At 30.9% G+C, this 25851-nt stretch overlaps 1 long non-coding RNA gene across 1 annotated transcript; it reads left to right on the top strand.

Moving 5' to 3' along the window:
• The first annotated feature begins 10715 nt into the window (after positions 1–10715).
• LOC139087749 (uncharacterized) lies at positions 10716–12428 on the top strand. Its single transcript, XR_011544157.1, has 2 exons — positions 10716–10831; positions 10978–12428. It is a non-coding gene; the product is annotated as an uncharacterized lncRNA (long non-coding RNA).
• The last annotated feature ends 13423 nt before the right edge of the window (positions 12429–25851 follow it).

Raw genomic sequence — 25851 nt, 5'->3', positions numbered from 1 at the left:
TCGTCAGTTATCCAAATATATATGTATATATATTTATATAGCACCACAGCCAATAGCAATAAAAGCATAAAATAAAAATGAGGACAATTTTATTTTCTGTGTGGTTATTTTTCTTACTTTCTATTTTGAATGCATTGGAAAGTCTCGAAACAAAAGAAGCAAAGCAAACATTATTAAAAGAGTTTGAGGAGTTAGTTAAGGGTGATGGAGCAGGAACGCATTTGTGATTGGGGAGCTAGGCTGAGTGTTTTAGTTGAATTTATGATCTAGTAATGACTAATCTTCGAGGATACTGACTTACTTACATCGCAAGCCATATTGTCGTTCTAATTTCCGATTCCGGTACTTTGGACCCCCACGAGATTTGGAGGATACATATTATAAACTGAGCGATATGGCTAGAATAGTGGCGGGAAACCTTTTATTTTCCACGACACATCTTGGTGGTAAGTCTCGATCGAAAACGCATACAGCATACAGTTCTGAACATTTCCAACAACATTTTGAAGCACACTAGTGTATCGAGGCACACAGGTTGCCCACGACTGGTTTAAAAAATGAAAGAAAACGCTTTAAAAAGACAGTTTTGCATTTGGCAGGTGAAATTGACAAGTTGTGACCAGTTTCACACGCTATCTGAGGAAAGCCATAGATCATAGTTGCTATGTATGTCCTGGATGTCCAACGAAGTAATTATGAAGCTAGAACAGTCAAAAATCACTCGAATCCGGCAGAAAATTGTAAAAATCGAACACAAGACCATCATATTGACACATCCGTTCACCTGATTTACTCAAAATCCAGCCTATAGACAAACAGTGGACACAATCCACCTATACTGCTGACAATCAACCCCAAAAAAATATTAGAGAAGCAAAAAAGATTGAAATTTATGTTTTTTCTTTGGTTCATATTTTTTATGCTTACACAAAAGTTGCTTTCTTTTGCTCGTCTCCCCTTTTATGCTTTCGAAGAGCAACGTACACATATTTCTATATCTCATTTCCATACTCTTCTTTTTCAATTGTGGCTTTTGGTTGCTGAATTTTTATTTTATATACAATTTTTTTTTCATGCTTTTTTAGCAAAATTTTATTACAAAACAATTGCAGCATTGTTTGCAGTTTTCGACCTCATCAGGGGGTCGGAATTGAGTTAACTATACTTCGTAAAATTAAGTACTCACAAACATTCATACGTCCTGACTGAATAACAAGAACCTGTAACTGATATGGCAAAAAAAAATTTCGCCGTTGGATATCCAAAATCATGTTTAAATTCATACAATCAGAAATTTTTTCGAAGGTTTTTCAGTGAATTTAGTTTTACGGTAGAATGATTATAAGCAATGAAGCTTTGACGACAATTTGGCTTCGAGCGTTATTCGAGTGGCTTATAATAGTGGTTTTTCAAGCTTTGTAGCTCTTTGTCATCATTGGGGGAAATGCGATGAACAACATAGACTATTCATGAATATTATTGAGATTCTGTCGTTTGAATCCTAGTTAGATCTTAATATTTAGTTATATGAAAGGAACTTTGGCAATGTTAGATGGTGGTCTTTGTGGCAGAATTGGTGAGCAATCCTGTTGGCAAATTATACTCGTTTATAATAATGTGGGTTCGATTCCCAATAAATATTGTCCTCAATTACGGCACAATTGAAATCTTGATACTTTTAAGATTCGAACATTGATTAAGACATCAAAGTAGAGCTCGAAGTAATTCAACTTTACTATACAAAATCCGACTCGACTCGAGCTCTTTATAAGAATGTCCTTATCACTGGACTAATCCTAACACTTTCTTACTAAAAACTGCAATCTTCGAAAAAGTGAGATTTTCCCTCCACAAAGTGTACAGGGATCGACTTTTCTAGTGATGGTACGGTAAAGTAAGGCACGGTACCGTATTGCATAGGTTCAGGTACGGTTTGGGTACGGTATAATGATGCATCTGGTATGGAAAAATATCTATAAAATTCCAATCTAGTCTTCGTTTTCTCAATAGTTGGTACCTCGTCACTCAATACCCAACAGCATAGCACACTTAGCCCAATTTTTCAATACCACATCGACTACGCATGACTTTCCAACTCGTTATTTTCATTGCTATGCTCACAAATTAATTTTTATGATGGTAAAATGAAGAAATAAAAGCACCCAAAAATTTATATCTTTTTAAAACACACAAGAAAAAAATGAACTAAGTTGATAAGAGCCATAGCGAAATTAAAGTGCACAAAATTTTTTTTCGCATTTAATTTCGTTAAAAAAGAATTATTTTCAAGTACCTACCCCAAAAAAGAAGCACTAAAAGTGTTTAAAAAGTTGTGTCTTCCTTTTCCTCATCTTGAAAAGGATTTTTCCTTCTTTTTTCACTTAAAAGAAAAATAATTTCCTCATTTTCATCACTTTTTTGAGCAGCAATGAGATGAGATGTTGATGGAATTTTGTCAGATTCTGTTGCTGTGGTAGAACCTTAAAGGTTCGTTGATTTTAAATTTTATGATAACAAACATTTTCTTCAATGGATATACCCAAGATGCTTTAAATATATATTCTTGGAAGATGCTCACAAAAAAATTAACACTAACTTAACCCTTAACAAAACCTTCCTAAGGGGGAAAAAGAAGACATGAATGTTCCTTTTTGTTATGAAAATGTGCTTAATTAGGGATAAAAGAAGGAGGAAATATTCAGTCTGTCTGTACATCTTGTACCCCAAAAAACAAAAAACAAAGATAAGAAAATTGAACAAATTGCCGTCCTTTTTAGTTCCATCGCACATCATTTTATACAAATTAAGACACAAGCATCGCATCACAAAAAAAGGAGTCGAAATAACTTTTCAAAAATTTACAAGAAGAAGGAGCAATAAATGAAACATTTATCGTAACGACATTGCTCTTTTTATGGTCATGTGTGTGTACTTATATATGGCATAGATGTATCATATGATGAAAATAATAATAAAAATAATGATGATGATGGTGTCGCATAGGGGAGTGAATATATTGAGGAAATAGGGGGGCATTAGCGTGGATTTTTAGGGTTTGAAAGTTAAACGATTACTCTGCTGACTTTAAAGATCAACTAAGATCCATAAAATCCTTTATATCATGTCTAATGCCTGCTTTATTGATGTCTGTTTCGCTTGCTTTATCATAAACTACAGTTTGTCAATTTTCGATACCAAGTGCAATATTGCCGTTGTCTATTGATGTCTTCTTTGATTCATGGCTACTCTCAAGTCAATTTCGACCTTTACGTCCAACACTAGGGATGCTGACAAGTCAAAAAAGAGACAATTCTCTCTGCAAATCCATTTTCTTGATGGACGACATGAGGGATTCTTCATAATATACCTTCAGACCTTCAACCTCACAAGCTACACAGCATGACAATGACTGAAATCGTGTTGCCGTTCAATTTACTGTCATTTGACATCATTCCGAAAATCCATCAAATGAGCTACTTCCAAATAATACCCATGTCCGAGAAAACCACGTTAAAAATTTAATGCACCTCCTTAAGAACAGCAAGAAGAAGTTAAAGGTACATAAATTTATTTATCCATTAACTTAACATTATCGATTTTTGATATCATTGTATTTTGTCATTTTCCCATAAAATAACTACTGCTACTTCTCATTCCTTAAAAAAAATGACAGTAAGCATCACATGCATGCGCCATAAATTTTTCATGATGCATAAAATAAAATGATGAAATAGGTGATTATGAAGCATCAACGTTATCGTTAAATATTCATCCAAAAGCAATTCTTCTCTTCTTTTCTGTTGTGTGTGATTTTATGTCAAATACACGCGTATGTAGGTACGGTGGAAAATTATTATGATAATTTTAGCAAATAAGCAAGTAAATTTGTCATTATGGTTCAGGGATAATGAGGTGCGCGACTTTTTGATGCATCTAGTCAACAGCATTAACTTTTACCTCAACAAACTTGAACTTGTGTGACATTAAGCAATCTCCCAATAAATATAAAGTAAAACATGACATATGGTATTATATCAAGCTCAGACAGACTAAAATAACTCATCATCGACCCCATTTATCCTTTCAAAATTGAAAGGTCTCTGTTTGTATATGAACATGCCCGATCTGATATGAAATAATACTTTTTTTGGGTATATTTAATATATACCGATACATCAGAGGTAAATATTATTATTATCATCATCAGACATTAATGTAATCATACAGTATTAAATGAATGAAGAAGTAGAATTAAATTAATGGCAATTAAATGAGCGACGAAAAAAAATTAATTGATATAATAAAGCAAGGTAAATTATGACTGAATCGTGTATGCTGTCAATGGATGTTAATATTCAACAGTAAAATGAATTAATACATTTTTGATTATGTTTTCTAAGTCCTCTCGATTGCTTAAAGTTTGCGGCTTATTTTAGTACAAAATTTGAATTTAGTACACATCATTGAAAATTTGGGGAATATTAAATGGATGATTTTATCACTTTTTGTTTATATTTCTAGTCCTGGATGTTATTAATATCCAATTTAAAAATGTGAAGCATCAAAAGATCAATACCATGATAACTAAACAGCTTAATTCATTGGAAAATTCAATAAAAATCTAAATTGTTCAATTTGTAAACAAAGAATTGAAATTTTGAATGAAAAGCTCATTTTTAACGGTCAAAAGCTCAATCGAGGTAACTTCATGTTTTGTCAACAATTGACATACTTAAATCCTCATTAATTGTTTTATGGGTGGACATAAAAACATACGAGGTGATTCACCGGACAGGGGTTGTTTTGGATTATGGATATTATGGAAGCAAAAGAAGAGAATGAATGAACGATTTTTTTGAAAATTTTAGGCTGTACTTCCCACATTACAACACTTTTTAAGGCAAGAATGTTCTTGAAATATCAATGACTTGAAACAAGCGCAAAGTACCCTCGAGACAACCACTTATCAAAATTCACTCGGCTTTCCATCCTTTTGTGTTTATTTTGCTCAATAATATTTGATCACTTAGAAGTTCATGAATTATTTTTTTGGGACATCAATACTTACCGAAAAAAATAACAGCGAATAACATAAAGAAGAATAAGAAAGAACTTCCAATTTTATTGTGTGTTTAGGACATTGGAAGGTCAAGATGTATGCAAAATAAAAGGGTAGAAGAAAGGAACTAAAGGCTATGTTAATGCTTTAATGTTTTCAATGTAAACAGTTCTTTTCACTTAAATTTCTATCCTCATTCTCATCCTCATATATTCCACATGCTCACATGAATTCTTATTGCATTAATTTAATTTTATGCTACAGTACATGCTACATACGAAAAAAAAGCAGTCAGCTTCAATGACGGGAGGGTTTCAAAACCACTTTTGTCATGAAATTTTAATTAAATGATCTAAACACAAACTCATGTTGGTGAGATGATTCCATTTTTTTCTGTAATTTTATAATAGAAAAGTTTATGTATTGTAGATGCATGCTGGAAAAGTTTAATTTTTCTGTAATTTGAAAACCATTTATTCATTTATTTTTTGTATTTTACTGCTTTTTGATGAAATTTGAGTCCATAATGTTGAGTTGTTGACAGTTTGGATGCAACTTTTTGAAGTTGAAGCTGGATTGTTGGGGGTTGTGCCTATTTAGGTGCCTAGAGTCTTGTGATGGACTCTATATACTCGAATATTGTATTTTTCATCCCTGATCGAGACCGCATATGACATACGCAGCACTCAACCCAAACAGAGAAGTAGAATACTCTGAGTATGCTCATTAATGTGACCATGCTCTTTGTATGCTATGGCAGGTTGTCCATCACTAATCTAGACTCAAAAGCGAACACAAACTGAATTCCAGGATTACGCTAGCCAAGTATAAGAAAGAGATATTCATTGGGGCAAGTGAGAAACCGAACCCTATGATTACGGCCTACATAATGTGAATTTAGTGTGATTTCAGCATTAAGGTCAGCTCCACACTAGCCTTCACAACTTATTTGCTTAATTGCCATCACTTAAAACTGCAAAAACCCTTTAAAAACTTAAAATGTGCTCTAAACACTAACCCAACCTAATTTCTTACTTGTTTAAAATCACACTGTTATTTCATTCTAATAGAATGTCATATGACATCCCATAGAAAAGAAAAAAATGTGACAAATATTTTCCATTAATTAAATGAGATTTCTCTTCATTGTTATTTAATGCAAAGTATGACCCCAAAAGACCAACCCCATCATGTTGTAATCCATGTAATGCTCTCACATTCTCGGAGAAAATTACTTTTTCGAAAAAAATGATTTTGCCAACGAAGAAAACTAAAAAAAGGAACGAACTATAAAAAGTGCAATAAAATGTGAGCTATACGACATGAAATGATTGTTGAAATGGAAATAAAAAAAAGATACTGGAAATGCCATAAAAAATTCGATTATAGGCACTAAATCTTATTGACGAGGTTGTGAATTTTACTTTCTGATGAAATTGATTTTTATTTGTTTCTTTAAACTTATTTTTAGGATCGTCGAGCTTTAAATTTTCATTTTTTATGAGATGCTGTGCTATTGTAAAATTCAGTCTGTGACAATCACCGACAAAATCATTTTTTTTGCTCCACGACCATAATTTCTGTCAACCGAAATCCATTATTTTATAAATATTTTATTAGCGTTTCCATTATCGGTGTTAATGAGAATTTTTTGGGGTCTTTAAAGTCATTTGAAATGAACAAAGCAAATTGAGTGGAAAATTTGTGTTATGTGCTGCATTTGTTGATTGGATGGAAGTAATAAGATGCTGAAGATGTCAAAGAGAACAGCTGATAATCAAGATTTGATGAATTATTCCATTTAAAGCTAATTTTAGTTCTTCAAAATTTTAAAATAATTAGTTTAAGGTTTTTGGCAAATAAAACCTTCCTGGATCTTAAAATTATTAAACTTTGCAGTATTTAGCATCAAAAGATCAATCTTATGACAACTTAACATCTCAATTCATTACAAAATTTATAAAATTCTGAATTCAGATTGTAAACAAAGTATTAAAGCAATCGAGGGGAAAACAGCTTTTTCCTACCATGTTGTTTTCCCCTTAAAATGCCTTCTGCTACCATATTGTTTTCCCCTCGAAATTAATTCAATTTAAATTGAATTTGCAACGAAAAAAAGCAGACAAATTAAAGAAAAATTGTCAAAATAATCACATAAATTTTAATGACCATTTAACGGCCATAAGAATTTTATTGTATTTGCTAGACCAACCTCATTATTTTCCAACGGAACATAAAGTCTCTGAGAAGACATTATTCGTCCAAAAAAAAATGAGATAAATGTGATCATTTCATTTGCGACAATCAGTACGGAGAAGAAGGAAGATATAAATTTGATAAAAGTCCAACACAAAAAGGGTATCTTGAGAAAGTTTGATCAATAAAGAATTAATAACAACTCATAAAGCTTTTCCAAAATTGAATCTTGAAACTTTTTAAGTTATTAATTTCAAGTAAACAGACCATTTCTGTGCTTCTTCCATTTCAATTTATTTTTTTGCTGCATTTTTTGCTTGAAGGATGGATGAATTATGCTTGCTTGTCTGTCTTGGTCAGCTTATGGTTTTCTTTGTCTATAAACTCTTGCATCCAACAAACTTTTTTTTCTTTGCCTTCAATTTACTGAAATTACAAGAAAATTTATTCGTTTGAAAAATGAACAGCCACAATTCTAACTCAATTATGTAACAACCTTGATGGAAGTAACATGAGAAGGATGAGCAGTTAAATGCGCCTCAATTTATTCATCAAAATTTATTTATCCTTAACTTTTCTTATTAAATTTCTCATCTGTTTTCATTCTTCAATCCATAATACATTATGAAAAGGAACGAAATGAGAACACTTTATAGCAATTAATGGAAATGGAAGCTGAATCTTAGGTTTTTCTTTCATTTTCCTTTCTGTGCTTTATATATTTTTTTTTGTTTTGAAAGGAAAAACGAAATGAAACACTCTAAGCCGTTAAACGCAGAAACAAAGATATAATAATAACATCACAAAAGCTTCTTAATTACGTATGAGAATGGTGAAGTCAAAGAAATGAGAAGTTGGAATGGCTGTTCTGATTGTTTAGTTTAACTAGCGCATTTCTTGGATTTAATAACAACAATGTTTATTCTTTAGAGTTCAGAAACAGACTGAATGTTTATATGAAGGGGGCTAACAACTATAAAAAGGGGACTGCAACTAATTGCAATTGCACTACTGTTCAAATATAAAATAACCGTTAGTATATTCCTAACAAATTGATTTGAAATTAATCATTTCTTTAGAATTGATCCAGTTCTTTGTTGATTTCAGCTTCTTCTCTGTCACTGCTCTTAACCCTTCTCAACACCTGAAAGTTGAACATCAACAACACTTTGCTTTATTATTTACAAAACCAATATACTCATCAACAGATAAAATTCCATTCGAAACTCTAAAAAATCACCAGTTGACTTCCTCAACAAGGCATGAATCGAATTCATGAGGCATGTCAAATATCAACCACATGGTGCGTCTCTATTCGACCTTCCAATTTCATGTGCGTATCCCAAAAATCACTATACAAGATTCAACAGACCAAAAGAATGAACAAACAGATGTATCAACTATTGATGGTCATTTGGCACAAACCAGGACTCAGAATAAGCACATTGTAGTCATTCAAGTAGATATAATCTGGGATCTGGTAAAAAGAGCATTGAAGATAGGATGGAAAGTTTAGGATTCATGTCTTTAATTTTCATTTTCTCGGTCATAGACTGATAATGAATAGATGAGATGATTGCATAAAAAATTGAGCAGCATGAAATGGATGTTAAGGTTAGTACAATGAGCAAATCATTCCATGATTCTTATTTAGTCAGTGTAATGTGAGAAAAGCTTTTGGGTTTTTGGACTCACAGCTTGGTCAAGTGGTAAGCTGCTGTAAGTTGATTACATAACAGAAATAGAATCAACCAAAAAAAGGCATGAAGAATGTGCTGTCATTACTGAGCAGCAAAAAGTGAGCATTTTGATACCTCTCCATGCAGCACAAAAAGTATTTACCACATTGGAAATGGAATTACAACCACAATCTCCATACAGTGTCAAAAATAACACTTTACTGACCCTTCACCATGAGTCGTTGTAAGTTCCTTTGATCGCCATTAATAGAGACGCATTTCCATTTTTGATGATTCGATATTCAGCATGCAATATCACATAAGTATCTCTAAGCTTTCATAAATATATCAATTTCAAACATTTGCGAATCGTCTAGTGAACTATTTGTGGAATGGTAAGCAAAATATTCATAAGAAGAAGGTTCAATATCTTCGAGTAGTGCATATATAAAATCAACAATCATAAATTTCATTGCGATCGTCCCAAGAATATAATTTTTTTTGTTGTCACAGATGAAATTTTATTTTCATGTGAATGTTTTTCTTTCATGCTCTGGATGTGAAGCTACGGTTTGTGCTGAAAAATAATACACACAAATTGTGTGGCAGTGACTTGCTGTTTTGTGCTTTTTGGCCTCTTTATGGTAATAGACTTCAAATTTATGGGTTAAAGTCATATTGAATTGAGAAATTTGCCTTCATATGCAGGCACGATGACTCAGAACTTGGACAAAGCTAGTGGCAGTGCAGTCACCAGATACAACCTTGGCTGACCTTCAAAGCTACTCTCCCCCTCCCCGGGATAATTCCCTAGGTCATACTAGAGACTATAGCTACTCCACGACTCATCCAGCCCCAAAAAATGCGTCTCATCCTCCATCAGTTCCAAAACATATCTGCTCTGAACCAAAATGACCCTTATCTATTACTTATATTACATTTATGTTGATTGCGTTCAGAGTAAGCATCTGAAGATGATTATAGAATACAAACATTTTATTGACTTATTTCTGTAATGAATTCGGAATCTATTAAGAATACGCTCATGCATCGTGAATGAGCATTCTTTGCTGATTTAATCATAAGTTTGAGAAATGGCGATTGCTTGCGTAGAAAAATAAATTAGATAGACTATAAATATAGAATGGATGGATATAAAAATGATATTTTAGTTTATTAGCGGCAATTTGAAATCTGTTGAGGATTGGAAATTAAGGAACAATATTGTCAGGCAATGTGTGTCAACAGATTTTTTAGGTGATCTGTTCCTAACAACGCATTTAATCATGACTAAATTTAATACATTTCAAAAAATTCTAATTTTTGGGTTTTACCCGCAATCTGTAAAAATAGTCAACAGATGCTTATTATCATCTCGCAATGAATGACTCTGAGAGCATTAAAATTATCAAAGCATTTGATTACTGTGTGTATTTTAATCATATTTTTTTGTTTGTTTAGCTGGCTTTACAGATGACTTTGGATGACTTTATTTATTTGGTACTTTATCATCGTCCAGGGGCGCATCCAAAGGGATAACAAGCCTAACTTGACAGTCTTTTGACTAAGCTCTTGACTATCTGCAACACATGCAGTTCAATCTTAAATTACTCTCCAAAAATCATTCTCAGAACCATAGTTTTTAAGTTACATGTTATGGGAGAAGCCGGCTACTGAAAATAATTCAACGGAAGTCCAATGAGTATGCGATAAGCAATTTTTAATTCTCTGAGAGTTTTCGAGGCTATTTTTTTAAATTTGTTTAATCACAATTTGAATATTTTTCATTACTTTGTGCGCAACTTCTGAGATTGATGGAGTTACGAGTTTTCTGTTTAATAAATTAAAAACAAAATTGAGGTTATCTGAAAAAAGAAATGGTTAAAATTTATATTTTGTAAGTTTCAAATGATTACATAAAGAGTTGGCAGGCTTATGGAATCCAGACTCTGCCTACTCTTTTTTGCTTAATTTTAAGTTCACAAGAATTTTGAAAACAATTTTTCTTATCAATTCCGATTTATTCATTTCTATTTCATTCAGCCATGTACTTTGTCTCATATCAGCAATTTATGAATCAACATCGACTAGCATTAAATCCAGCTATGTCAAAAACAACCAAAACATACCAACAGAAAAATCAACTCAACTCAGTTTATTAAGTTACGCACAAAACAGCTCGAAAAGTAATAATGATGTTCTCAGCTATCAGAATTATGAGCAAACAGTCCAAGTCTTTCCAACAGGTTTGGAAAAAATGTTTACAAATCTTAAAAACCTGTGGATTGAATCTTGCCAGTTAGAAGAAATTTATCAGTCAGATTTGAAAATTTTCTCAAATTTAATTTATTAATTTTTTAAAATTTAACGAAATTGAAATAATTGAAGATGGCTTACTTGATTCCAACCCTGATTTAGTAATTTTATCATTTTGAGATTCTTAAATTATTTTCATTGGCCCAAAAGTCGCAATTGGTGATTTAAGCAAATTAAACAATTTTTGGCTTATTTCTGTCCATTGTCAGGACAGAGTTGCAATGATTCCTAAGATCAGGTTCAAATCTCAAAACTGAAAAACCTGATCTTTTACCAAAGATTGCTTTTTTCAACTAAAAAATGCTCAATTTACTTAAATTATCAAAAACATTTGGGACAATGAAAATAAATTTTGATCCACAAAATAATTTAATTCCTATATCAGGGTTGGAATCAAACAATCCCTCTTCAATAATTTCAATTTTGTTTGAATTCAAAAAATTAATAAATTAAATTTGGGAAAAGTTTCAAGTCTGACTGATGAATTTCTTTTAACTGACAAGATTCAATCCACAGATTTTTAAGATTTTTAAATATTTTATCCAAACCTGATGGGAAGACTTGGATTGTTTGTCCATAATTTTGACAACCAAGGACATCATTATTACTTTTTTTTTATATATTGGTGCAAAACCTCTAGAATTAAGAAATATGAGCCGAAGTGGCTCGGTGACATAGCAGTTCCGATCTTCGGAACTGTATACTTGAACACCGACCAACGCAGCGATCATGGATTCGAGACTCGACATAGTCGAGACAATTTTCGAATCAAATGCATTGGAAATCCGGCTCTAGCCTCACTTTGTAGGCTTTAGGCAGTAATGCCATCAAAGATGTGGTTCTGGATCCCACTTTAAACTGTTGATCTTGATTTGAGTGCGGTGACTTGGCGAACCTCAGTACTCGATAAACAATTGTCAGCCATGCTTATAAAGCGTTTGTGGATCTGTCTTAAGGATCCTGAATAGATTAAGTTTTAATTTTTGAGTAGATTTATTTTTAATTTTGCAATTTAATTAATATTAAGTGAAACCATTATATGGGCGTAGTTCAAGGAACCGACCGAAATTTGATCGAATTTCAACCAGACTTGGGTCGGTACCATGAGCCACAACCACATTATATTAATGAAACTTAAATTAAATCTTTAATAAAATAGCCAAACTCAACAATCTAAATCCTTTTCTTTTTTAAACATGGATTTGAACCCACATAATACAATTTAACAACTTGAAGCTTCAACACTTGATGTATGCATTCATATTTATCACAACTTAAATTCAAATCACCATGAAACAGCTCAGTAAGCTTTGGATAAAATCTCTTAATGGATTCATATCCATAATCAAATCTATCAACTGTGATTTGAACTAAACTGCTTCCTTTAACTGTTGAGAACATATTAGGATCAAAGGATTTAAATTTATTATTTAACACAGAAATTGTTACTAAATTCACCAGATTATCAAAGGAATCAGATTCGAAGGATGTGAGTTCATTTGAATCCATATAAAGATATAGTAAGGAAGTCATTGAAGTGATGCACATTAAGTCCGAAAGTTTGTTAAATTCTAAATTTAGATTCTCAATGATCAGACCAGTAGCTTCACATTTAATTTCAGAAATATTATTGTATGACGCATCGATGTTTAAGGTTCCGCTGCTAACATAAAGTGCAGTAATTTGATTGTCCGTTACATCCACAGTTTCTACATGACAAGTTTCAAAGACATTGCTTATCTTATTTTCCCTTAAAATGAGCATTGAGAGCTTAGTTACGTGAAACCTTGAATTTCGAGGATTTTTTACGTATCTTGGATCGGATTCATTTTTATCGGCTAGCTCCATATGCTGAATATAAGAACAGATGAATAGTTCAACTGGATTGTGTTCGATCCTAATGCGTCCAACAGAATTGATGTATTTCAAAACTGTTAAGTCAGAAATTCCACAAGTTAAACAGTCGAAAGTTTTGAACCTTTCTATATGCTGCATAGCTTCCATAAATTCTTTTGTGATGTTGAGCTTGTTTACTTGAATATAGTCCAGTTTGATAAGTCTATTAAATGCTGTATTGTGGATTGAATTAAATATAACATTCTTAAATGTCAAGCTTTGCATATTTGTGCAATTGGCCAGACCATCTACAGCAAATGAGATCGCTAGATTCCTAAAATTTAGTTCATTTAGAATTGAACTTCGTGGGATGTCATAAAGACTAAATTCCTTGTGAAAGACACAATTATTAAAATTTAGTGATCCAGCAAAAGGATTGTCAATCAGCATATCAATCGGAATGACCTTAAAGGTGACGTTATTAAACATCAATCCAGCACATTCCTTTGGAAAATTTAACTGTGCATGCTCGTCTACAATGTCTTGATTAGCAATAATACACATTTTATCGCTCTCGAATTCATTGACTGTATATATTTTTGGTATATACATTATTGAAGTTACTAACTGATAGATTGTCAACTGCTGGAAATTCATAATGCTTCGTGAAGGTCGAACGATACACTAAATGCAAATTTGATGTTTCAATTAGTTTTAAATATCTACGATAATGATAATGGATTTACAAATTGATAGATAATGAGTTTTTTTTGACGATAAGTCTAGCTTTATTACCATTAAATATGCAACAATACTCATAAAAGCCGTTAATTTTCAAATTTTGTAGAAAATTTTTAAGTTCAAAATTTGAACTTCTAATGTTCAAAATTTGAACTTTGTATAAAACGTAAACAACAAGTTCGTGAAAGATATTTGAAGTGGATTATTGTGTTAAAAGTTGAAAGTGAGTCAAGAATTATGAATCTACTGAAAGAATTACAAATTACTGATACAAAACATTTGAAGTTGATTGCTTAGATGTCTTCAGGTTAGTTATTTTTCATTTATTTAAACATGAATCATAAATTGAAGATCTTATAGCTTTTGTACATAATCCAACAAAGTTGCATGTCAATCTTTCTCATTGCTTTTATGTATTCTCCATGATAAGTCACAATCGTTGGGTTCAATGTAAATCAATCGAATTGCTTGACTTTCCAGCTTTTTCAAAGAAATTTCATTTTGTTCACAACTTTCATTTAAGCTTTTAAGCACTAATTCCCGTAGTTGTGGATATAAAAATTTTATTTTATCGAATTCAAAGTCAAATTGATCAATTCTTATCTGTAGTAATTTGCTATCTTCGAATGTTAAGAACATGTGTTGATCAAAGGTTTTGAAGTTATTGTCCATTGCAGAGATGACTTTTAAGTTCTCTAAGTTAGCAAAAGCATCAGTTTCAAGGAATGTAAATTTATTAGAATCAATATTTAAAATTTTCAAGGATTTGATGTTAGAGATGCACATTAGTTCTGTTAGGCTATTGTTATTCAGGTATAATTCAATTATGTCCAACGATTTTTCACATGTTACTGTAGAGATTTGATTTTCGGAAGCATCTAAAGTCACAGTTTGATTTTGAATGTTAAGTTTAGTGATTTGGTTGCCTCTGACGTTGACACTCTCAACATGACATGTTTCAAATGGACTGTCTAGTTTGTTTGATATCATATATAGGTATCGCAGGTTATTGGCATTCTTGTTCTTTCTTTGGAATCGAGACAGTTCATTCTTCTTATTTGTTGTCGGTAAATGCTGAATTAGAGAGCAATTGAATTTTTCTACTGGATTTAGCTCTAATTTAATCTCATTGACTATATTAAGAGCTCCTAAAATGGTCATGTTCTTCAAATTGCACGATTTGCACTCAAAATATTCAAGCTTCTTTATTGACTTTACGGCATTTATGAATTCGTCAGTAATACTTGTATTAATAAGTGATAATTTGTTGAGATATTGAATTCTATTAAATGCAGCCTTATGTACTGATTTGAATGTGACATTGACAAAGCTTAATAAATTTAAATTTGTGCAGTTGCTGAATCCATTTACAGGAATTGAAATTTCACTTCTGAACATTTCTAATGTATCTATAAATGATATTCTTGGGATGTTGTAAAGGTTGAAATCTTTATGGAATTTACATTCAAAGAACTTCAGCCTGAAGGTGTTAGGATTGTCTATAAGGATATCGTTTGGAATGACTTCAAAGTTGACTTTTTTAAATTCTATGCTAAAGCAATTTTTATGGAAATTCAGCTGCATATGCTCATCGGTAAAGTTCACTCCACTGATTTCACATGTTTGATTTTTCCATATCTCGAACTGTGCATGCAGTTCCGTAATAAATAATGACAATATTAAAATATAATAAATCGACATTGTGACTCAAAACTATTTAGTTAGACTGTAAATCTTTTTGTGCCATAACATTTGACTATAAATTAGAATTTTTGGAAACAGAAGCTTAATGATATTAAAATTAAAAAGCAATTTGCGGTTTGTGGTCATTTGGATCCGGTGAATTTACAGTCTTAGTCGTAAAAGAAACAGTCATCATGTTGCCGTCCGTGCCAACTAATCTCTTGCCCTCAACGTATCGACTAAGCTACAGCTCTTAAAATGTGCTGCTCGGGCATAGAAACAAGTTTACTCTTGCATCAGCATCATCCACACAAGATCATCATCCTTCAATTAGCAAACAACAATCTCTTCCTAACTAAATGAGAAAATTTATGCACATTGAAAATGATGTTAACAAGAAGACAACAGGAAAATATGAGAATGATGAAGAAAAAGGAGATCCAAATTTAGTTGAAAGTGATAACTGGTTATTGGATGTATCATAAAACTCACTCGCTTGTAGACACTTTTTTTATCGGTAAAGATTATCAATTTAAATGAGAATATACGTTAATAGACATTCTTTATGGCATTGACTGTTATTTTTGTAGCTAACAATATTTCAATGCTGAAGGCTGCTAGGATCTGATAGATCCTCTTGAAAATATTAATTGACTTTTTCCTTTTTCTATTTTTTGTTTTCATTCAAATCATAACATTTTCTGTTCAATATTCAGCGTTTCCTACTTGTTATTCACAATAATATTCTCTCCTTTCCTTTTCTTTCCGTTATTCGCATTTGCTTCTGTCGCCAGTGTCATATTAATGAGAATCGAGGAAAAAAATTACTTTTCATCCTTTCGATAAAATGAAAATGAAGCACATTCTTTGTATTTGTAATTACGATGGCATCAGCATGAAATAGATCAAAGGTATCGTGATAATTTCGGGAAATAACTTTTTTGAGAATATTCTAACGATCATTTTATATTTGAATTGTATTGCAATTAGTTGCTTTTCCCCTTGTATGGTTGTTGGTCTCTTTATATAGTTGTTGGTCCCCTTTATGTAAATATTGAGTCTGTTTCTGAATTTTGAAGAATAAACATCGTTGTTATTAAATTAAACCCGTGAGGAGTCTTTAATTAAACTTATTAATAAGTAAGCATTGTTGATTTATACTCCAACACACTTCTTTATAGCTTTTTCTTTAATTTCTTCCTCTTTGCGCTGTAGGCTTGATGTTTTTAGGATATTTTATCCATCATCAAAACAACTTCATCCCCAAAAAGTCCCATCAAGTACCAAAATATCTGTGTGTGTCATTTTTCTCGTCTCATTTCCTCCACCAACCCATATTACGTTAAGATATCTCAAAATAGAACACATTTATTAAGTCATGACTCTTCGACTGATGGGAAAAAAGAAAACGAATGAGTGAGACTTAATTGCTTTTTTTTTGGTCACGCATTGAAGATTTTCGCTGTAACTATCAACGAAAAAATTCTTGTTGGCACATTTTTGGGATTCCAATATTCATTTAGCTGTCACTTTTTTGTATATTGCTCTTTTTTAAGGCTTTTCTGATCGATCAATTTTGGGTCGAATGATAACGAAATGTTCTAGGCTCTAACCCAAATTTTTCATCTACAGCAATGTTGCCATGAAATACGAATTGACATGGGAGATATGAGGTATTTATTGAATATCAAGTATGTCAATTTATTTTGGTCTAGATATGTACCTTTGAGGGTTATTTCTATGGAATGGAATGAAAAATTCGAAGGTTAATCTTTGACTTTTAAAGTAAATTTAGATGTTGACATATCAAGCTATTTCTATACCCGAGCGACACAAGTAGAGGAGGCTCTGCAACTTCGGTGTTCCTGACTGGTTAAATGACTGCCGAAGCTTTGAAATCTCCGTTGCGGAGTCCTCTTCATTTGTGTCGTTCGGGATAGAATCCATATCCACAAAGTCAATATTTGGACATTAAATATTCCTTAATAATTGGCTTCAAAGCTCTCATACATCTACGCCTAATGAAAGTAATACCTCTTCCTGTTGAAATTTTCAGCACCAATTTATTACATCAAATGAGCACATACACATGTGCCTAACAATTTTCATCAAGCATCATTATTCATTCATCGATGAATTTTCCTTTTGTTGAAGTTTATTTCCTTACATCCATCCTTACAAAAAAATTTCTTTCATTCTTTCAAATTTGATCTCATGAAAATTTTATTCAAAATTATTCAAATTGATTATATTGAGCGTAACTAATCTAATAATATAGGGATGAGGAACGAAGAAGTAAACTTCTCATGAATTTATAAAAATGTAAAGCTAAGCTTTTCTTTTTTTGTAGCACGTTTTCTGGATGTACGATGCTATGCAAGGTGACACTGTATGCTGGAAATTTTCTATCGATGTGACTTCCTAATTCAATTTTCAAAGTCGACAATATTCAATTTATTCCTGAAAAATGCGCTTCCTGATCAGCTACCTGATGCTCATCTGTACTGATATCGCATCCTAATTTTCTATTCTCTCCTTACATAACAAATAATGTGTTTCAAATATCATAGCAATTGATTCCATCAGGAATGAGACTTTTGAATGTTTAATCTGTACGAGCGAATGTTGAATGGCAAATTATTTAAATTATTTATAAGGAAATTCAGGACTTTTTTACGGAATCATAGGAAAATTAATGATCCTTGTGGATATCAATGTCAACATTGAATAATATTCGAGATTGAGGTTATTAAAATGCTGCGGATTGGCTACTACTGGTTGAATATCAATCTTTGATATGTCACTGACAGTTCCTTCAACATCCTTGTTCCAAGTTTGTCTGTTTTTGTTGAAATACAGCTTCTTAATGCATTTATCTCGTTTATTTAAACTTTTGAAATTCTCAAAATTAAGTTATGCTCACAAAAAATTAAATTTGCATCCATTTCCGACTTAACTCAAGCAAAATAATCCATTTACAGTTCCATTTCATAATTATTATTAACAAAACAGCTTCTCATCTGTCATAGCAAACGTTGAAGCATTTTAATTATGTTTATGACATCCTGAATGAACTGAAAATATCCTGAAAAATAAGACTTCTGGTGCATTAACCACAACAGCAGCAATCTCCAACCAACTGAATAAAAGCAAACAAAAGAGATTTTCATAAACTTTTTTCTTACTTTTTCATTTTTATTAACGATTTTTCATTTTATTTATGTCATTTTTTAATTTTTTTATATAAACTGATTTTTTTTTATTTCTGCTAAAGAATTTTTCATCATTTTCATGTCTTTTGAAAACCTAAAATATTAATTTATTTAATTAATTTACTTTTCGTTCACGGATTTTTTGAAATTTCTTTACAATTTTGAGATGTGTGGAAATGAAGAGTTAAGGATCATCATGAGTACCTCAATTACTCATGTCCACACCCCTCAATCCACCAATTAATTTTCATAGTTTTTCTTTTTTTGGGAAACACAGTATATAAGGCGCTTTTGCACTTGAGATTAAAAATCTTTCCTTCCTTCTGTTTTTTATTTCATATCATTCATCATCTAACACTTAAGATCTCCAGCAAGCAAATGACCATAATAGCCAACAACAACACCAAGCCTTAAGTTGGCAATAACAATCATTCATGTGCTAAGAGCTTTTTACTTATTTTTAAAATTTTACTATCTGCTTTTTTCCGTTAAAATATTTATTTTTAAATTAAAAAACTTTTTTTTTCTCAAATTTCATTCCATTTTTAAATTTTTTTCATTTTTTGATTCTGGAAGAAATTTTTTTCTTTGCAATAATAAAACCGGTATCGTGTTTATTTAATTCTTGTTTTGGTCATCTATATCTGTGTTTGATATTCCTTTTTACAATAAATACAGGTTGACAATCGAGCTATTTTGTTTTTTTGGAGTTCATAAATTCGTAAGTAGAAGAATTTAGAAATGATTCGATTAACTTGAAATTTTAAGTCGAAATTCGAAAAATTTAAGGTTGAATTTCGAAAAGTTTTGAAATTGTATTTTGGAGATTAAAAATGAACTTCGAAAAATTCGAAATTAAACTTAAAAAATTTCAAATTTGAACTTCGATAAATTCATATTTGATTTTTGAAAATTAAAATTTGAACTTCGGAAAATTCGAAATTGAACTTTGAAAATTTAAGAATTGAACTTCCAAAAATTCAATTTTTAACTTCGAAAATTTTAGAATTCAAATTTGAACTTTGAAAATTTTAGATTTGAACTTCGAAAATTAAACTTGAATTTTCGAAACATTCAAATTTGAACTCCGAAAAATTCAAAATTGAACATCAAACAACTTAAAATTGAAATTTGATTCTTTTATTCATCCAAACTGCAAAAACATTCCTCATAATCCCAAAAATAACTTCATCCATAACTCATACATCACAACAAAATAAGCATTTTACACAACAATAACACACAAAAGCGCTAAGAAGATTAAATCTTTCAGGCATTTCATTTTTAAACGAATGTGAAAAATCTGCTAATTTTCTCACCAATGTCACTGTCAATCTTTATAAAACATTTTTCATTCAACATATCATTCAGCATTTTCATTTCATTCACAATTGAGCCTGCATCACGAAAACAATGGTAAATTGAAAAAATCCCCTAAACTGTGCTGAAAATTTACCGTAGAAAGGTTTGAAATTAAAAAATAATAATTGAAAAATCGACAATTCATGGTGACTTTGCAGGAAAAACAATTTTTTATATATCCTTCACAGAAATGTGGCTGTTTAGGACGTTTGGCAACCGTTTTTCATGTTTTCGTTGTCAAAAAATTACACTGACATTTATGGGATGTCCATATTTAGTTGAAAGTGAAAATGGATTTTTGGCAGTATTTAAAATTGCACCAGATGGTCATCCTTAGTATGTATGTGATAAATTTCATGATTCTTAATATTTTTGTGCGCAATTTATTTCACTCTTCATTTTTTCATTGTCATGTCTTTAAAGTCTGAGCTAAATGACACTGACATGCAATGAATATGAGAAAGTTTTTCCATCTAACTGATGCAATTTATGGCGAATATAAAAAAAAAAAGTTATGAAACTTGAATCAAAGTCAATCTACCTTCTTCTTCTTCATCATAACCTTCCGGCATTTATATGATACAGACGGGAACATTTTGAGCAATAAAAAAGTCCAATAAATGTCCTAATCGCTTATATATTGGCATCCAAAATACCAATAATTTTTCCTTTAAAGCTCAAATCTAAACATGTTGTGCCTTTTTTTTTGTGGCTGTTCAAGAATTTTACCCTCTTGAAATGTATGTATGGATGCTTAGTTTAAAGCTTGATACTTTTGTAAAGTACTAAATTGGAGTGTTTATGATTGGCTAAAAAGTTTTCTTGGTTACAGTAGTGCAGTGGCGTATCCGAGCGACCATAGGAGTCAATGGCAGTTGGATTGAATTCATATTTAAAGCTGCTAAGTACAACAATGGTAAGAGATGGAGACGAGTATTTCGCTTAGTTTCACACCCCTTAAGATAGTAAAAGGCAATCTATGTACCGCCAATTTTTGAATCCGGGAGCCTTATGCGGTTTCAATCATGGATAGCCATCAAAGTGTGCCGTGGTACAAAAAAGATTGCATACCACTACCTTAAACTATAAATCTTCTAGATACAACTCTAGTTAACCACATTTACCGACTCCACTGCTCCGATACTCATTGCTACCCCAACAACGTTCCATTCATTTGAATCGAAATCCAACTTTACACAAGTAAACATTCCAACCTTTTATGAATCGTAAATTATATTTAATAACCTTTTACGATCCTACACCACCAACAGCAACACGAAAAAAAGAGAAAGAGGAAGCATGAAAGAAATGAAGAAAATTCTAAATAATAAAAAAAGGATTCCTTATCTACTTTGATGTGGACGAAAACGGTCAGCAGAAAATTTATTAACCGACGTGAAAGAAAAGAGAATTTTTTTTGCATTTCCACCTGTTAAGGCATAAATACATCTTTTATAGTAGGTAGGGAGTCGTGTCACTTAATTTGGGGTTTCTCAATCATAATATTTAAATTATTTAATGGACATTTTTAAAGGTTAAAAATATATTCACTTCCGAAAATGCTCGGATGTCTTTAAACACAAATGTTTAGTTAAAGATGTTAAGGTTTTGTGGAACTTTCATTCAGAAGACGTCCGACAAACATGACCCAAAATATAACTAATAATAATAAAACTGACTCATTTAAAGGTATCACATGCTAATTTTTTGAAAGCTTTCAAAATTGAATTGGCAAATGAAAGTTTATGGTCTTTTAAATGGATGCGAGAGTTGGCCTTTATATGAGATTGGATTAGTTATTAAGATTTGATTTTATGGGGAGCATATTGTTGCAGTGGTGGAGGATGGATGCTTGTCGTCTGGGGTCGAAGTTGCTCTCCTCTGCACTGGATTGACTTTAGTAATAGAAGGCTTTAAGACATTAATTTTGTGGATTTTTTTGCCTGAAAAACCCTAGCAGATTGAAGAATTCTATCCAAAAAGGAGAGGAGGTAGGTTAACGTCCCCGAATACGCCCTAGTCGAAAATCATCAGTATCACTCACTACATTCCTCAACATACGAAATTCATTCACTCACAACTTACCTCTACATCGTCGTTCTATTCTAACCATATCTAAACTTAACTTAATATCCAAACTCAAAGAAATTTACACTGAATCTTTAGTCCGGAGCTGGTTTCAAAGATGTTGTTAATGACCCTTTTTTGCATTGAGTCGCTCAAGTAAAGTCGACGTCAGGTTACACATCAGTGCTTGATGTCGACTTGGGATCTATCAGTTTATTGCCAATTCAATGTTTGAAACTATGATCGTTTGTTACTTTAATGGGATGGAGTTGGACACAAAGCATGATAAGGATAATGTACAACATCTTTAGAAACCAGTCCACTAGATGACTAAACAATTGGATATTCTTACTTATCAAATTTAATGAAATAATTTTTTATTTTGTGATTTCAAGAAGATGAAAATTTTAGATTTCGTCCTTTTATAAAAAGTAAGTAAAGATCCTAACTGAAGTTAAATACAAAATTGTTTATACAAGTTTTGATTTTTAATATAAAGTAAAATATTGAACACTTTTTTCAGATTTTCTTCGTAGTTTTCATTATTTTTTTGGGTTTTTATTTTTAATATTATGTTATAAAATTTTTCGTTTCATTTTCTAAAGCAGCTCAATGAAGCTTCTTGAAATTGTCATGAGAAATGGATCTGAAATTGGTGTTTGATATTTATTTGACTATATTTACTAGTTCAACTACAATTTATATAGTCGCATCATGTACTATTCTGTGTAATAGACTTGGATATCATTAATCATGAAAATCACAAGAAGTTTCATTGTTTTGCCAACATTAATATACAAATTATCTAATTAGATTTCATTATTTACCATTTTCATTAATAATTTATTTAATTTATATTATTATTCGTGTATTATTACAATTATTAGTCAATTTTTTTTAATAAATTTAATATAAATTACACATTAATGTTAACTTTAAAAATTTCTTTCGTTTCATAAAATTTTAATTTTTTTCATTTCATCATTTTTCACTAGTTTTTAATTAATTTATTTATTTTCTATTCGAAATTGAAAACCTTCACTGGTAATTGCAGCAATTACAAACTTTTTTTATGGAAAGTCTTCATTTTTTTTAATGAATGAGAATAAAATTTTTTAAATTTCTTTTCCTTTTTTCCGGTTTTTTTGTTGGTTTGTTGTGTCTACATCGTCACGATCATAGCTTTTTTGGGTTAATTTTTCTTATTTTGAAATTTTAATTTTCTTTTAAAATTTATAAAAAATAAAAAATAAGATTTTTTAAAAATAATTCTTAAACATTCAAATTAAATACATTTTAAATTTGAATAATATTTGAATTTGTAATTAATTTAAATAAATTTGAATTTTCAAAATATTGAAGTGATAAAGTTTTTAAATTCAAAATTCAAATTTTAAAATTTAAAGTTAGAAATTTTAGAATTTCTAATTTTAAAATTGGAAAATTAAACTTTTGGAATTTGAAATTTTTAAGATTTTTGAATTTGAAATTTTAGAATTTAAAATCTGAAATTTTAGAATTCAAAATTTGAAATTTTAAAATTGGAAAATTGAAATTTTTAAAAATTAAAAATTCGGAATTTTTAAAATTTTGATGTTTTGATTAAAATAAAATAAAAGTTTACAAAACCATAAAATGGGAAAACTTTTAAAATCTATTCATGGAGGGCAAAACTTCCAATTTTCTGATATTTTTTTGTTAAAAATTTTATTTTATATTTCTAAAAAGTTTCAATTTTGAAAATATCTTTCGGCCAGTAGGATATACATATTAACAACAAATCATAGATCGAAAGGAAAGTTTGAAACTTTTTCTCTAAAAAAATATTCAACTTTAAAAATCAACATTTAAATTTTTTTCATAACTATTCATATTTTTTCATAGATTTTTTCTTTCATTACATTTTATATATTCTATGCATTTTTTTAAGTATTCATTCATCATAAACATAAGTTATCTTTTCCCCTTTTTTGTGTTTCTCATAAATTTTCATAGTTTCATTTATATGCATCTTTTTTTTAGAATTATCTACAGTTACATAACTTTTATATAGTACATTTATGGAAGTTCATACGATCAGAAATAAAAAATTATAATAATTTTCTACGAGAGTAAAGAGAATGGAATCAGATTTGGTTAAATGGAAATTCTTTGCGTGTGCTGTTGTGGATGGGAAATGAACAGATGGATAACCTGCTACTTTAATAAGAATTCGAGATGTATAAAAAGTAATATTCAACTCGTCCCGAGTGGCACAGTGTGGTTAATTTCCATAGAACAACTGTTAAAGCTGTTGAGGTTGTGGTCCACTGGGACGGGTTTGGAGTAGCATTCTTAATTTCCAACCTGGATACAATGTCTAGATGATTTAACAGTGTGCTTTAGCATAAAGATTGGAAAATCCCGAGCAACACAATATTGCAAAATCAGTCGTCACAGTGACATCAGGATAACTTCGCGTCTTACCATCATTACGGTGACTTTACTGTGTCTTAGCAAGCACGATGTGCTGTTCAGGAATACTAATCAAAGAAATAAATCTTGACGACCACATAATCCACCACGTGGACGAACTTTATAGCAGATTAATGAACAATTCTCAAATTAAAGCACTTACTTCCACCTTAATAAAATCTATCGGCACTCAACAAACTGCAACTTACTCATCATAAGTCTCATAAACCTGTGAAAAATCTTTTAAACACTTTATAAGTTTGTTATTGCACTTATGAATTTTCATAGTACAATATTTATTGATGCACACATAGGCAGCATCATATTGCATTAAATGAACCCATAAAAACTCAATAAACAGACTTCATGCCTTCTTGCATGTTAGAAGAGCAAGTTTACACCACTTATTTGAGGTTGTAGGAAGATGTTCTTACTACAATAGCCTCAAGCTATGAATAACTTCTGAAATTCACTTTGTTAAATTCATTCTTTTGTGAGTTATAAAGACCATAATAATATTTATGGGATCTTGGGGCATTCTTATGAAATCACACAAATTATGAAAGCATGCGATAGAAAGAGAACCAGAAAAATATCATCAAAAATTTACAAATATTTACTAGCATGTAAAAATTTATTATGAAATAACTCATGGTGGTAAGGCAAGGAAGAGACAAAAATGTTTGCCCGAAAAGTATGTCCTTTTTTTGTGAAATATTTATGGAATCTTGGGATCATTTAATGTACGATGGAATTCACCTCTACATGTCCTCAAAAAATCTATTAAAGAATAACTTTGTGGCTGTACTGAATGTTACATGCGTGTAATGATATTCGTGCCTTACAAGTTAATCTGTTTTTGCTTTATTGTTGTGCAATAGCGAAAGCAGTTATTACCCCATAAAAGTAACACCAGCTTGCAATTTTTTATATCTACCAAAATGTATGTAAATCCTTAAGCTCTCGTAAAAACAACACATTTTTATGGACATTTTGTGAAAGTTTTGTCACTATGTGAATATCCAGCATTAATTTGTATGTTCCTAGGAAGTTTGTGAACTAGATTTTTTATTGCCACAGAAATAAATGACTCTTTTCCAATTTTAGTGCTTTTTTGTTGCAAAAACAATTATTCTTGAATTAACGGATTTTTGAAATTCAAATTTAAATTGTTGAGTTTAATGATCGTAGTTTCATTCCCTTTAAGTTTACATTTTGTTGCAAAAAGAACAAAAAGTTTCAAATA

This window comes from Chironomus tepperi, unplaced genomic scaffold, assembly GCF_022539635.2.
Source record: "Chironomus tepperi strain 1889 unplaced genomic scaffold, CSIRO-AGI_Ctep_v1 contig_137, whole genome shotgun sequence".
Classification (NCBI taxonomy): Eukaryota; Metazoa; Arthropoda; class Insecta; order Diptera; family Chironomidae; genus Chironomus; species Chironomus tepperi.
Note: the sequence above shows the minus strand (reverse complement) of the source record. Positions and strands in the feature narration are given on the sequence as shown.